This window comes from Quercus lobata, chromosome 4, assembly GCF_001633185.2.
Source record: "Quercus lobata isolate SW786 chromosome 4, ValleyOak3.0 Primary Assembly, whole genome shotgun sequence".
NCBI classification, from domain to species: Eukaryota; Viridiplantae; Streptophyta; class Magnoliopsida; order Fagales; family Fagaceae; genus Quercus; species Quercus lobata.
In genome coordinates this window covers 8,704,441-8,719,286 of record NC_044907.1, presented here as the reverse complement: position 1 = coordinate 8,719,286, position 14,846 = coordinate 8,704,441, and the positions used below count along the sequence as shown (strand labels likewise).

Below are 14,846 nucleotides of genomic sequence, written 5' to 3'. Positions count from 1 at the left end.
TTTTTTTTCATTTCTCATAAAAACTTTCTTTCAATGGATTATTAACCAATACCCTAAAGACACTATTAACATTTTCCTTGATTTATTTATTTTTTTAAAATTTTGATAGTTATAATGAGTGTATGGAGATTTAAACCTCAGATGTTTTTATTGGAAACATCATAAGATATTACTTATTCAAGTTGACTTTTGAGTTCTTTTTTATTCTTCAAAAAATAGTAAAGGCAATTACTAAGACGAGAGAGTGATATTTATGCCCTCAAAATCAGAACTCCCCACCCCCCCCCCCCTCCCCCCCTTTTTTTATGGGTAAATAGTGAATAGAGGAGAAGGTTAGATTCGATTCATCACAAAAAATATCATTAGTCATTACCACTAGTTTAATTAATTGTATTTTCTTTTTAAATTATTTAGTTTTTTTAAAAGGAATTATTTATTTAGTTGATTTAGTATATATTCTATAATACCTAGTTACCTACAGGTTCTACACTAAAATAATTGAAAGAAAAAATATTCAATTCACCACATTTCACATGAGACCCACCTTTATAAAAGAAAATAATTCCTCAGAACAAAGATAGATTAACATACAAAAATGGTTTCTATTTTGGTTACACACATTGACCGGTTGTATTCAATTAAAATCCTTGAAAACATTCTTAAGATCCTTTAGAATTCATAAGAGACACGACTATGGAATTCCTATAATTTTATTCATCTATTTTAAAATAAGTAGATTAGGATGGATATATCACATTATCATTTGATTCATTTTGAAACAATTGTGCTATTTGGGTATCTATTGATGATGAAGCAAAATCCAATTCACTTGTTTTAAAATGAATGGATAAAACAATTTTAGGAACTTCAATAAGATGACCGTAGGATTGTTTTGAAGGAAAGTAAATCCTTGCTCTTAACAAATCACAATAAACAATGATCATTGCCAGAGAACACTGTTTAGCAGATAATCAAAGTAACAATTAAGAATCGTGAAGTACATTACAAGGGGAATAAGATTTAGTTCCCAAAGTCAGTTTCTTAACAGACCTACTCTACTCATCTTATTCATCAAAGTCAGAATCATCAGTGGAAAGTGGCATGTTCACTTTCAGAGTCAGTCAACACATACCTTGTCTGTCTTCATGGGCGGAGCCATGTTGAAGGGTGGGGGGGCCATGGCCCCCCCAAAATTTTGAAATTTTTTTAAATATATATATATATATATATATATATATATATATAATTATTTAATGTTTTCAAAATTTAGTCTACAAAAATAAGAGTTGGTCCCATCTAAGTATTTGAATTAGTCCAATGATGCTTTTAAAAAAATAATTGGTCTAATATTTATAGAGACAACTTTATTTTTCACAATTCTATTTTTTATTGTAAAATGTGTTTTTATATCTGTTAAATATTTGAAAAAGTTTGACACCAAACATGTTTGAATTTATTTTTTTCAACTTGTTATGTGGCGATTAACAAGTCATTGACTCATTAAAAATTATTGTCACTAAAACTACACCCGAATGTCTCTTTAGTTGCCACATAATGGGTCAAAGCAAAATAGTTTCAAATATATTTGGAGCTTAATTTGTTCCTCCAAGTTTTGGATCATTCTTATTTTTGAAAATTACATTAGTTCAATTGAATAATTTTACTTACATTAGTATAAAATTTGATAATTTTTGTAGAAAATGAAACTTTTTAAGAATTTCACTATGAAAATTGTGAAAAAGTATTTTATTAATTTTATGAAAGATAGCCATCAAACATAATTTTGATTGAATATATTAAGCTCTTTTTTTGTTGGGTGTGTGTATATATATAACTTATCAAATAAAAAAGTGTGTATATAATAAAATAAACATGTGTATTTATGTGTATGCATGGGGTTGTTTTGATAAATATATTAGTGTTGCAACTTGGCCCCCCCAAACAAAAATTCCTGGCTCCACCCCTGTCTGTCTTTGAGGTCTTTCTCTTGCTGGTGCAACTTCAGCAGTTTCTTCAGTACTGGCAAAAGTAGAAGCAGAACCCCAATTTTATTCATTTCCAGTTGCCTCATTTTGCTAGGTTCTTTCTTCTTGGTTGGTACTTCGTACTTTGGGCACTTTAGTCTCCATGGCTGTGAGGCATAAAAACAAAGAAATTTCACTCACAAATACTAACGGAAAAAACATTCCAACACCTTCCCAATGTTCACATTAAAAGATCATGGAAAAATTTTACAAGAAACAAATAATTAGTTCTGTCGCATCTCAAGTGGAAATTTTAGTTGATGCTTTGTTCCATCAATGTACATAACACTATTTTGTTCTCTTGCGATTGAATTTTACGAAGAATAACGTTAAGTGAATAATAAAGATGAATAGAGGCTGTAAATTGAAATTTAGGCTGCGTTTGTTTCGGCAGTAAACAGAATCCGGAAAATATTTTACACCACGGGGAGTGTTTGGATGCGCATGAAAAATTTGGTCAAACAGAAAATCATTTCCGTTGACTGTAAAATGAACCCCTCAGACCTGGAAAACAATTGCAGGAGTTATTTTACCTTCAAAGCATTTCCAGAATTCTTCACTCCACACAGTCCTACTCGCCAAGTTCTTCAACTCCACCCCATGCACCAACGAGAGGGAGACAGAGCTCCACCCCACATGCCGACGCCAGTCCAAGGTCCACTTACACTCCAACGAGCAGCACCACTGTTTTCCCCTCCGCGCCGGTGGGTTTTCTCCCTTTTCTTCTCTTCTCTCACTCAACCTCACCTCCGCCCACTTCGAGTTCTGCATGTACCCGATCCACCAAGACAAAACCCACCCTCACGCCAGCGAAGCCCATCTCACCTCCAACATCTCCGATCCGTCGCTCCCATGCCGCTGGCGAAACACTTCTCTCAAACCCACCCACTACAATACCCGATCCACATCCCTTCAAACCCATCTCCCTTTTCTTCTCTTCTCTCACTCAACCTCACCTTCGAGATCACGCCGCCGAGATCACACCCCAGCACCGCCAAGATCACGCCGTTGAGATCGTCGCCCATGACCCACCCATGACCGATCTCTTTTTTTCTCGATCTACCTATCCCTTTCCCTCAATTTTTGATCTCTCTCTTCCTCCCTCTCTCCATTTGACTGAGATTTTGAGTTTAACAAATGTTTTGTTTTTATTTTTGTTTGGTTTTGTTTTGATTTTTGTTTGTTTTAAGTTTATATATTGAAATTTTCTATTATGAAATTTGTTTGGAAGTTGAGAAAATGTGAAAAATTTGTAGGAAAATAGCATTTTCAGAATGTTACCAAATACCAGAAATCGTTTTTCGAATTATTTTTCATTGTAGAACCAAACACCCGGATTTCATTTTCCTTACAGGAATTCATTTACCCCTGCATTCATTTTACACTCGGAATTCGATTTACATTGAACCAAACATAGCCTTAGATCACGATGCAAGAAATGGAGTACATGTGCTAATAGGCTAGTCCAAGTAATCTAGTGCATGTTCTAATAGGCCCATGGGCTATTGGTTTTAATGGCTTGGATATATTAGACTAATGGTTGATTGATTTTCATATGGTTGAAGAAAACGAGTTAACGTGGGCCCAATCTTGGGCCACAAAAAGGAGAAGCTAACTAACAAGGATAAGGAATATGTCACTGATGATGGACAACGTTTTATGGTTAGGCTAATAGTTGATCACTAATTTCGGAAGTAACACAATTTAACTTCAACATTTTAAGTTCTTATTCAACATTAAAGGATATTTAACTTACAGTGGAAAGGTTAGCTACATATCATAATGTGGTTCTTATACACGATTATTGGTATACAATGCTATAGATGTATTTAATCAAGAGCAGACCCCTTCAGTTATCCACACTATTGGTATAAGTATAACTAACATGCTAATTGCATCTATTTCAATTGAAGTAATGGTGGTGATAACAACGCTAACTACATCCTTACAAAGACCATATATATCTAATACTCATATCATAAATCATGCACAAATGGTCCTCAGCAAAGAAATTCTGAACCAAGATGGTACTTTTTCTAGGCGAAAAAGGACACGTGTCTCTAGACCTTGAACTAATTAGTATTACAAATAAAATTAATTAAATCACTTTTAAAGCTTTTATCCTCTATATAGTGTAAACTTTATGGTACAAAATTGTGCCCCCAAAAAACAAAAATTAAAAAAAATAGAGGTAAAAAAATTCAACCAACAATTAGCAGATATCTAAGTACACATTAAAATCTTAAAGGGACATTGAGACTTCAATAGGCACATAAATTACTTCAACAAGTGGAGCTAACTGGTTGTTGGGAAATTTAGACCCCGGTTGATAGGATTAACAAGTTTTAAACCCAAGTTGTTAATTAAATTTATTGTGAATAAAACTTGTTAAAACAAACAAACATCAATATCATGCAGCGGAAAAAATAAATAAGACAAGATATAATGACCCAAGAAAACCAATGAAACAAACTAGTTTCACAGTAAAAAAAACTGGGGAGAAACCTTCCTAAAAAACAATTCACTATAATAAAGAGAAGTTTCAGATCTAGTACAAAACATTTGTCCCTAGACTCTACATATTCCGTAGATGAACTTACAGTAGAAATCTTTTACCGCTTCAGAACCTCTGAACTCTTCAATCTATGAACGCCACCCTTTTGCACGGATCCTAGTATGTGACTAACCAATGATGTACGGCTCCCAGTATGTGATTAACTCACCAACTTGATGAAGATGTTGGCTGCAAAGTTCTTTACTTCATCAACAATGAAGATCAAGAAGCACTTGGTTACAAAACCCTAAGGCGCAAAGACGCAATAGCTTCTTTCAGAGAGAATAAGACCCTCGGTCACTTTTTGCATGTGTTCCCCTTGTATTCTCTTATGTGACGGCCTTTAAAATAAACATTATATATGTCTAGGGTTGTAAGAAAAGAAACCCTACACATACATTCAGTATGGGCCGAAAATCAAATTTAAAAAACTGATTTTCGTAATTCTCGATAGATACAACTGTCAAGCAGCTGTCGAAACCTCAATAGATAGAATTTGTCAAAAGCTGTCGAGACTCATTAAATCTCGATAGATAGCTATCTGTCGAGAGTTAATGGGAATCTGTCTAGCTTTAATGAACAACCCTTCTTCACTTGTTTCTTGGTCCAATATTCATGGCTTTAATACTTGGCTTGAAGAACATGTTTCTTGAAGATTAAACATATCCTAGATCTACCAAATTACAAGTAAAGTACATTTTGTCAAAGGATTAGTTAATTACATAAAATATGTCCTTAACACTGGTAATAGGTAAGCAGTAAGGTATTGATCTCCAATTTTATTACAAGCCAAATTATCAAATGCATAAATCTACAATTTGCATAGATGGAATTAGTATATTTCATAAAACATTCCCTCACATGAAGCTTGATTTACACATTCTTTTCAACCAAGTACATATAGATATAACCGACCAATGAAACACTCATGGTATATAGCTCACAAAATCAAGTTGAGGAAGAAGATTGAAACAAAATCGAAATACAACCAAAGAAATGGTGATGGGGGGAGAGGAAGAAGATCGAAACAAAATCAGGTTTGCGAATTCATTTCTGGTTAAAATTACAAAAATTTTGGAATAGTCAACCTTCTTTTTTTTTGGGGGGGGTGGGGGGGGGTGGGGGGATAATAGATTTGGTGTCATATATTCTATTTTGTTATCTTTATTTCTTGTACGTATGTCAACTCAACTGCAAGATCGTTGAGAACTTATGATATTCAACAGGAAAGTAATATAGTGTGTTGAAAAAAATATTAATGCAATTTCAGTGGAAATAGAGGGAAAAACAACACAAAGATTTACGTGGTTTGGCGGTGTGCCTACATCCACGACAATGAGCAACTAATGGTTTCACTATATGAAAAATAGGGTTTACAACATATTTATTCTATCCCTATTGAAAACCCCTAGCCTAGTACATTGCAATCGTTGTGCTCACACTCTTATTCAGAAATTTAGCAACCATCTCTAACAAGGAGTACAGGGTATCTCCAATTGCTTCATGCACCCACTAGTTCACCATTCTCTTCTTGGTTTAGCTAAGAAGGTGAGCATAACTGGGAAATTAATATGGGAAACATGAAGAGAAAAGGTCCAATTAATAGCAATACTGTATTCAAAATTTTACTTAGGGACCTAAACAGTTGGAAGAATACAGAGAAACCCTCTAATTTTATTAGAAAAAAACAGAGAAACCTTCTAATTTCTAAAGTTTTTTTTGGTAGAAATTACACATAGACCCAAAAGGGAAGTGGTGGTGAAATTCTCTAAAAAATTGAAAGCTAAAATGTAAATAATCAATAAAGTCTACAAAAGAGAAGGGACTATAACTTTGCCAATACCACTAGTCCACTCATAAAAAGACAACAATCATAAATACTTTAGTTGAAGAGTAAATATTAAACAACTCAATGCCATTAAATAAGTGAGTATTTAGCATTCAATTTAAATTCTTTTGACAACTAATGAGTTTCTGTAATTGAGACTAAAAGGTGCTGGATTCATGTAATGTCATTGTTTTCATATATGATATATCTAATTCTCCATTGCTAGGTTATTAATATGCTTAGCATCCTTAAGAATGTAAGTGACTTCTATTTTGAAAGCAATGTCATGCTCATGAACTGAATGCACTGACCAAGTAAACATTGTTCACAGAAGTCCTATGAGCCATCTCAAGGATTAATGGTTGAATAGTCCAAGAATCATTCACCATGAATAAAGCTATCCTTGAAAATTGAAATTAGAGAGTACCCTGCGCTAACAAAAATCTATGCGCTTCATTCATTAGATCCTATCAAACCTCTGTTTGCAAGTAAAATGAAAAGAAAATAAGAGAGGATACTAATAATATGCCAACCATATAGCAAAAAAAATTTCAAAAATATAAACCTAATCTACAAGGAAGATTAATATGGTAAGGAATGAGATAGTTACCATTCTTTTTCCAATGATTTTTGCATAATCGGATTACCAGCTAGGTTTGAAGAAACATGCACCCTTAAACTTGTTTCCTTTAGTAATGGTCCTTAGGGCATTTGCTAAAAGCCAATAACTGATGAACTCACCATACCTGATGAAACCAGAAAATTAAGATATAGCTGGATTTCTATTTGATACATTTAAAAGGGGACTGAGAAAAGAAATGAATGAACCTATAGTGGAGTTAAATCTTCCTAAATAGACTTCAATCTCTGGGATGTCCATTGCTTGGGCAACTCATGACCTATTTCCACCCAACATTTTCTTAAATAAGTAAGAAAAAGGTATACAACAGAAGTTTGAACACTTTTAATTCATTTTTTCTGATTATAAAAAATCAAAATCCTCATTGTAAGTAAGAATTCAATGGAATTTTTATATTCTCTACCAGAAAGATATTTCTTTCTTTCTTCCTCCTCCCAACTTTCTCCCCAACAAAAGACAAACAAAAAACTTTGTTGCCCCTCCCCCTCAATAGGTAAAGCTAAATTGTAAGGGAAAGTATCTCTGGATATTTGAAAAGTAAAAAAAAAAAATTTAAAATTAAAATAAATAAAATAAAATAAAACATAAATAAGGCTTAGAAAGATATACAAAATCAGGAAGTTTAAGTTGCAAATATTATACGCGCCAATGAACTTTAGCTCCAATGGCACATTCTTCCCTTACAAGAACAAGGTGAAGGGTGAGGTCATGAGTTCAGGACCTACCGAGTGTGTGTAAACTTACAAATAAAAAAGTAGCTATGTATATAAAATAGTAAAGTATATAGAAGCAGAAATTAAACCATTAGGTTTTTAGATGCATAGGCTCACCTATCATAAAAGTCATGAAGGCTACTTACATTCTTTATAAAAGAAATTACCAACATATGTCAACATAATTACGCCACCTGAAACTACCAAAGATCACTTCATAAACTTTGATAATCATCTACACTTCAACTTGTCCTGTGCCAATGCATCTAATGTACAACAAAAAAATAATTGAAATTTGTACCATAAATTTAAAGAGGTCACTAGCCCCTTTATTCAAATTACTTGAATTCCTTTCTGAATCAAAGTGTCACAAAATGTAAGAGATGGCAGAAATTGTTATGGAGACTAGAGAGCTGCCTATATTAATCAGCATGATCAAAACCAGAAGCTACAGAATGAAAGTATGCCTCGGGTTCTGCTGCTAATGTTTATAGAAAGAATAGTTGATATTAAGTCTATATTGATAATAAGAGTAATCAACACACACTGATATCTAGTTTTGTAACAAACAATAATGACTGTTATGAAGCGTACTATTACCTTTGTAACATTAACCTCTAGGAGTGTACAATAACTGAAAGGCAACCATCAGGAAAATGAAAAGTTCCTTTATTTTAGGTACTACTATGAGCATTAACTTTCGGTCTTAAGTCTTAACCCAAGGCAACCTGCAATCTAAAAAATTGAAAGATTAAGAAAAATATGGTAATTTGTGTTAGGTTCTAAGTAATTAGGAACTAATGTATTAGAACTCTAATTTGTATTGTTGGCAAACCATGATCAAAACAGGTGTTTAGTCTTGTTTTAGACTTGCTCAGAGTATGTCATTTATGTAAAGTTGGAATCGAGTTAATTGCAGAATTGAGTGTGCAATTCTGACTGGCTCGATCGATCGAGAATTAGACTCGATTGATCGAAAGTCGGGCAGAATGTTTTTTCTACAGAATTTCCAACTAAGCCCTAAGCCCATATAACGTGTAGGGTTTTATGTTTTGCCCTAGGTATAAAAAGCAAACCCTAACCACGTTTTTTAGGTTGCTCTATTTGCTGTATGTGTGAATCTCTTGTGAGATCTGAGAGGTGGTTGCCTTCACACATGCTTAGGATTATCAAAAAGGAGATTTCATTGAGAGCTTGATGATCATTTAGTTGCTGCACTAAAGAGCTAAAAGATATACAACCGGGAGTGCTTGTACTTGCTGGAGAATCCAAGAAAGAAGGAGTCCGTGATCTCGGAGCTTGTACGTGGTCGTGTCAGTAAGTTTTCTACATGAGGTAGCAATAGGATGTTAGTGGTCTAGGTCGCTATTGTATAAATTTCGATTCTTTCATAGTGGATTTAGTTTTACCTTGAGGATAGCTAAGTTAAATCCTCCCCATCTTTTTTACCGGTTTGGTTTTCCTGGGTCATCATATCTTTGTGTTCTTTATTTTCCGCACTTTACATTGATATGATATATTTGTGTTAACCTAGATTTGATAATTTGGCTAAGTAATCACTTGGCTAATTAACTAGGTTAATCTGGTTGTGTTTTAAGGGGTCTAAAAACGTACAATTTGTTATCAACTAAATATAGTAACACTTCCAGTTTAATTAGGAATTATTAAATTGATTTTAAATGGAGAATTCAAGTCCAAGTGGAGAACCAAGTAAAATCCCCCCCTGAAATTATGACCTTAAAGACTAAATTTCAACCTTTGTTTTCAATGAACAACATGGTACTAATCAAAATAAGGAGGGAATGCAGATATAACTTAGTTATTTACAAAATAGCAATAAGCAATTTAACCTAGGTTTTGTGAATTACAGTTGTCAACATCGCTATTACCATCATTTGTAGATACAACAACAAATTTCTGTAATGTAGGAATAGGTGCCAAATTTAATCCTAAATACATTAACATCTGACATTCATTAACCAAGAAAAAATTGACAACTTGGAGAGAACAATGAAAATTTTGGATTTTGACTTCTATCAAGGACTGGGATAAAATAGAGATTTGTATAACAAGTTTTCTTACTGTTGAAACAGGTCCCCTTCCAACTCTAGGATGTAAGTGCAATCCTCACTTGTTTCCTTTTGCATCATTGTGGTGACACTAATGAATTTTCCAGTATTCACAAAAGTAGTGAGGGCATAAATCCCTCCAATCAATGATATTGTCAAATTGGGGCAATCCTGAATATCAATGGCCAATCCACCTCTTCCATGCATTGAATTGCTTCCTCCTTCAACCACCTTAAAGCTACACACCCACCTAATAAATAAAAATTAAATCAGCCCAAAAAAAATCTCCACAACCAAAAAAGGAAGCATACAAAAAGGAATTGGATGTTTAAAAGCATTGATCTTTCTCATTCAGTGAGCTGAGACAAGGTCTCACCTTCAACTCGTAAGCTGATTTCAAAAAATTGTTTGCGTATAAAAATAGAATGAAGCTTCCAGTCACATTTGCTGAATTCCCAGACTGAATGATACAAGGACTCCTACATGAAACGTGAACATGATTAGAAAATTTTCACCAAAAACACAGAGAAAAGAACCAATCAGTATCGAGACTTTGTTTTACTATAGAATAAAATAGAAGAAAATGGAGCTATTTATTTTGCGGCGAGTGAGTGTGATGCCCGGGGTTCAATAGTTTTGTCATTTGATTTGTTAGATGAGGTTTTTCGCTTGATATCCTTGCCAAAAGGTAATTTCAAATTCAAGGTTGATATTGATATCTTGGTATTCAAGGGATTTCTTTCTCTAACATGTTATGAGTATATGGGCGAGTGTTGTATGGGCGTCAAGTGTTGTTCTGTTTTTGTGATGAAAGAGTATGGCATTGTTGATTCTTGGACTAAACTGTGCACTATTGACCTCAATAGGCAATTGTGTAAAGTGTTAGGCTTCCGGAAGAATGGTCATTTATTAGTGCAGAAAGAACTATTACTTGGTTGCGAGCTCTGTTCATATGACCCTGAGAGCCAACAAGTGAAGACTTTAGGGTTTTGTAGAAGCCTAGATTATTCTTTTGCTGATAATTATGTGGAGAATCTTTTCTTACTTGACAAACCTAATGATGCAATTTCCAAGAGGAAAGTGAGCAAGCCAAATGATGCAGTTTCCAAGAGGAAAGTGAGCAAGAAGAGAAAGTGCATGTAAATAGGCTCGATTCAAGTATTCAACTAAAAATTTCAGTATTTACATTCCTAAATTCTATTTTATTCTTGGTATATAACCATTCCTTCTCTTCTATTTGATAACTAATCTATTGATCCAGAGAACCAATCAGACCTAAGTTTGAGAAAAACATTAAAGGGACTAGGTGATAAAAGCAATAATTTGTTTATTATATTTCCAAAAAAAGAAAAAAAAAATTGAAACCTAATCTACTCAGATTTATTTAATTAGAACATGCACTCCTATACCAAGTGAAAATACAATAAAACAAGCATTGATATTAGTACATAAATGGAATGCATCAAGTCACACAATATGAGTGACCAATTTTTATGTCAACTAGTCGCAGACCCGCGTAATGCGCGGGAAAAATTTTTATTTACTATAGTGAAAAATACTATTTCTATTTTAAGAACTCAAATGGTAAAGCTAAAAGGTGTTCATTCCTAACTAATAGTTAAAAAGAAATTTTTTCTCAATAAGCAAACATTAGACAATCTACCTCTCTCAAATAACAATAGCATTTAGTTTATTATGAGAGCACAAAAATTTCTGGACAGGGAGCTAGACTACACAAGATATACCAACTAACCACCCACATTGCTGCGATCCAAATAGTTCACCAAACTATTCAATGGATGAGAGCGATGAGCAGTGTCTACAAAGAGCATGGTTGTAGTCAATGTGAGCTAATGACTCATGCAGTCATGCTTACAAAGAATTCCTCATTAATTGAAGATAAACGATATTGAAACTTTACCCTGTGCAAGTAAAGCAGAAAATATGTTCAGCAATTGCAACCTCAGTTTAAGAAAATTAAGGCCAAAATATCTTAGAATCCCAAGTAACCTCATAACTACGACACTAATACAGAGTGTTGAAACCCAAGTAGGTTCTTCTATAAAGTAATTATATCTCCACAATAACTAACCCCTATATATGCTTTGATTTCAAGCTCTCAGTAGAGTTTTTCACAAAAGATATACCAACCCAATGTGACACATTTCTTTGAAGATTGGAACTTCTTTGGGTGGGGTTCATTAGCGAATTGAAAAGGTAATTTCAAAGAAATAAACAGTAGATTGATACCTCAATGCATAAGACACTTTCTAGAAATTGTGTTTTTCTTAAAATATGCATGTTAGCATAGAATGAAGAAGACCAAACTCAGATAAATCACATATAAGACAATGAGAATCATTATTGGAAATTTAGAATATCAATCATTTGGAACTTTGTCGAATCTAGTCAGTCATCATTTCTTCCTAATAAAATAATATAGATTTTTTGTAAAAATATATATGATTTATGACTATTAAAAGGGACAATCAAATAGGGGGCCAACTTTAAAATCAGAGGTGATGAAAATCTGTGCTACAAAAACCAACGTTTTTAAGTAAAAACCAACCTAAGAAATCAAGGAGTAGATATAGTGGAGAGAGCAACTTTACCACCAAATCTTAGATGTGTGTTTGGTTCATTAAAGCTACATCAAAAGGGAATCTCCTTCACCTACCAAATCATTTTGGGAACCTCGGGCCTCATAAATGGTGTGGGGTGGGGTAAAATACACCAAGAGAGGAAACTACAATGATGCAAATTTGATTTGAAAAAAAAAAAATGCATATGTTGTTAATAGTCCAATTTTGTAAGGGATTAAAAAGACAAACCTTCAAATGTGCATTATGTCATTTTCTCTCCCAACGCCAAATATTCCCATCATTCATGGTCCTAAACCTGGATTTGAAATTCCTTTAAAGACATTTCAAAAAACATTTGGTCCATAAAAAGGTGTGCAAGGTTACTCATGAATCTTGATTGCTAACCCTAAAGTGAACCACCAATGTTGTAGATGATTTACAAAAAAATGCAACTTAATTTGACATGTAGATCATTACTAAAATATTGATACCCTCTAAGGTATATTTACATTTACATTTAAATTTATTTTATATTCACATATGCTCATTATGCATATTTCATTATATTAAGAAAATACAAAACCATTTTTAACATTTAATGAGGAAAACCCCAAATTGAATTTATAGTTATTATTTTTTTGCATTGGAGCATAAAACTGCTAGATTTAATTTAATGAAAATATAAATACCTTTTATTAAGCATTGTGGCTGCAAAACATACATAAAAATTATGTGATATTTTGCACCAGTCATGTTTTTCAATAGAAAATATCTAATCTCTGAACATATTACAATCTCATCTGATGTTATCTCCAAATCTGAATATTAGTCCAATGGTATTGCAACATGTTAAAAACAAAAAAATTACCAACACCCAAAATCATACAATCCCAACAAAGAAATTTCAAATTTTACAGTTAATTCAAACTCCGGATTTGTTTTGCATCTAGTAATGGTGAAGTACTTGTTCATCAAATTGTATTGTATTGTATTGTTAGTTGAACCTATGCCCATTTGTCACCAAGCCACATCATGGGGTTCATCTAAATATCAAGTCTAGCTACCATTGGTTTTGAAATATCAATGGATATTAAATTTATAAGTTTAGTTGCATAATCCAATTTGGGTGGTGGGACAACAGAGAATATATACTTTCGCAAGAAGATGCTTAAGAATTAGGAAACAATCTACCAACCCATCTTAAAATAAAACTATAGCAGATAATCATACTAAATCTGTTGAGTTTTGAACTAAATCTGTTGAGTTTTGAATATATAATAAATAAACAATTGAAACACTCAGCTATTTTATCAAACAATTGGCGTGCATCTAACAAAAGAAAATTTTAAAAGATATAGGAAGATGTAAAGAAAGAGAAGTGGGCAGTTTTCTAAAGAAGGACTAAAGGGCAGGGGAGAAAATAAAAGAAATTAAAGAATATATATTTTTACAAAAAAGAAACCATCGAGCAAAATAATAGAGCAAGAAATTGGGATGTAGGAATACCTAGGCATGTAATGTAATAGAAAGTAACCTAGCAGTAACCCAGCAGTAACAAATTCAACACCCTAACAAAAATGAAACCATCCACACCACAGATGAAATAAGCAAAAACAAACGTAAAAAGGAAAAAAGAAACCATCAAGCAAAATAATAGAGCAAGAAATTGGGATGTAGGGATACCTCAACTGAATAACCCAGCTTACATTAGTATTTATATAGATGTGAGAAGAGGAAGGAAGACAGAGAGGCTGCCGTTAGAATCCAAAACAGAAGCTGAAACCGTAAACAGGAATATGAAACCGTGTGAATCAAAAGGTGGGGAAGGGGAAGAAACTAAACATGAAACGATGAATAAGTTGTAACCGTGAAAACTTAAAGCATAAGTTGTATAAGTTGTAACAGAAGGCAAGGGAATAGTATAAGTTGTAACCGCGAAAAGTAATCAAGTTTGACAAAGGGAGTTAGTTGAAAAGGCTTTGGGTGTGGGCTTGGGCTTTACAGTGGATTTAAATGTATAAGAAGTGGACTTTAAAGTAGAGATAGGGCTGGATATAATTTTAGTTCTATTAGTATTTTATTAATTGGTAAAAACTATTTTAAAATTGAATTAAAAATTCAGAAAATAGGATGAGAATGACATGGCGGCTGACGTGGCTTAATGTGAGCATAGCAACATTAAATCCTACGCTTTAGCTTTTAGTAATATATAGATATAGATAGATTATAGAAAATATGTGTGTTTGATTTTTTTTTTTTTTTTTTGTACTAAACTCTTCAAGCACTTGATTATTTTTTTGGGTGTGTGTAGTTGTTCTTCCTACGCACACAAGTAATTACAAAGAATAATCGCTTTGAAATGGCCCCAATATACTAGTTAAGAGATTTAACTTTTAAACCCAATACCTCATGGACCTCACAAGACCTTAGAAACAC

The 14,846-nt window shown here is 33.2% G+C and overlaps 1 long non-coding RNA gene across 3 annotated transcripts; it reads right to left on the bottom strand.

Annotated features, from left to right (window-relative positions):
* Window positions 1-6,142: 6,142 nt before the first annotated feature.
* LOC115983489 lies at window positions 6,143-14,311 on the bottom strand. 3 transcript variants are annotated; one of them, XR_004090073.1, is made up of 10 exons: window positions 14,094-14,311; window positions 13,917-13,978; window positions 12,660-12,726; window positions 10,205-11,750; window positions 9,842-10,078; window positions 8,360-8,494; window positions 7,877-8,025; window positions 7,235-7,305; window positions 7,017-7,152; window positions 6,143-6,884 (listed from the first exon to the last, which is right to left on the bottom strand). It is a non-coding gene; the product is annotated as an uncharacterized LOC115983489 (long non-coding RNA). The 3 variants fall into 3 exon arrangements; XR_004090075.1 differs by lacking the exon at window positions 12,660-12,726 and having other exon boundaries at window positions 6,143-6,850; window positions 10,205-10,307; XR_004090074.1 differs by lacking the exons at window positions 12,660-12,726; window positions 13,917-13,978 and having other exon boundaries at window positions 6,143-6,850; window positions 10,205-10,307.
* Between the last annotated feature and the right edge of the window lie 535 nt (window positions 14,312-14,846).